The sequence below is a fragment of the Pteropus medius genome, unplaced genomic scaffold (genome assembly GCF_902729225.1).
Source record: "Pteropus medius unplaced genomic scaffold, Ma_sr-lr_union100, whole genome shotgun sequence".
NCBI classification, from domain to species: Eukaryota; Metazoa; Chordata; class Mammalia; order Chiroptera; family Pteropodidae; genus Pteropus; species Pteropus medius.
Window position 1 is genome coordinate 19763954 of NW_024340692.1, and position 893 is coordinate 19764846.

Genomic DNA, 893 nt, shown 5'->3' on the forward strand with positions numbered 1-893 from the left:
CTTTCCATGTGGCCAGGGCTTATTCCAGCATGGCAGCTGTGTTCTGACAGGGAGTATCCTAAATGTGAGCATTCCAAGAGAGAGGAAGCTGCCAGTCTCTGAGGGCCTGGACCCAAGAACTGGCACGGCACCATTTCTTTTGAATCTGATTGTTCAGAATAGTCACAGAGAACCTCCCAGAATCAAGACAAGGGCAAAGGGCATAAACCGCCCCTCTGGATGAGTGGAGCATCAAAGAATCTATGGCCATCTTTAACCTCCACACTTTAAATATTACCACATTTGGAGAATCTCATTTTAATTAAATGGCCAAAATTGTGGATACTTATCATTGAGATGTTAAATAAAAACCTCCAGTTTACAATTTGCAGAGTGATAATCAACTTAGCACCGTATATTTCTATCTTGCCAGTAGGGAAAGAACATTAACAAAATCAGTATAATTTGATTTGAAATATCTCAAAATATTACCCAGCCACAGTATCCCCCTAGTAAATTTTTATGTCTTCAACAACAACAACAAAAAACTAATTTTGGCCTAGATTCAACCTCTCAACAGCATAGAGTCTGAGTTTTTAACTTTTGTAGTAGACATTATGACTGAATTCCCAACATTCCCACTCTGTCCCATGATTAATCTAAACAATTAATGGCAACTTACCTCCTTGTCAGTTGATTGGTTCAGGAAGGACAAATGAGATTCAAGGACAAATGGGTCAATGAGATTCAAGAAGGTTTTGCCCATAAGTTGAATGTTGTGTGTTAATGTTACCACCATATCCTCTTAACTCTTAAAATGATTCATACCTCACAGGAAGCGCCTTCCTAATGCGTCTCCTATAAAATTCAGGTGACTTTTTATATTTTTCCTAGTCTTTTGCATTCTAAATGAA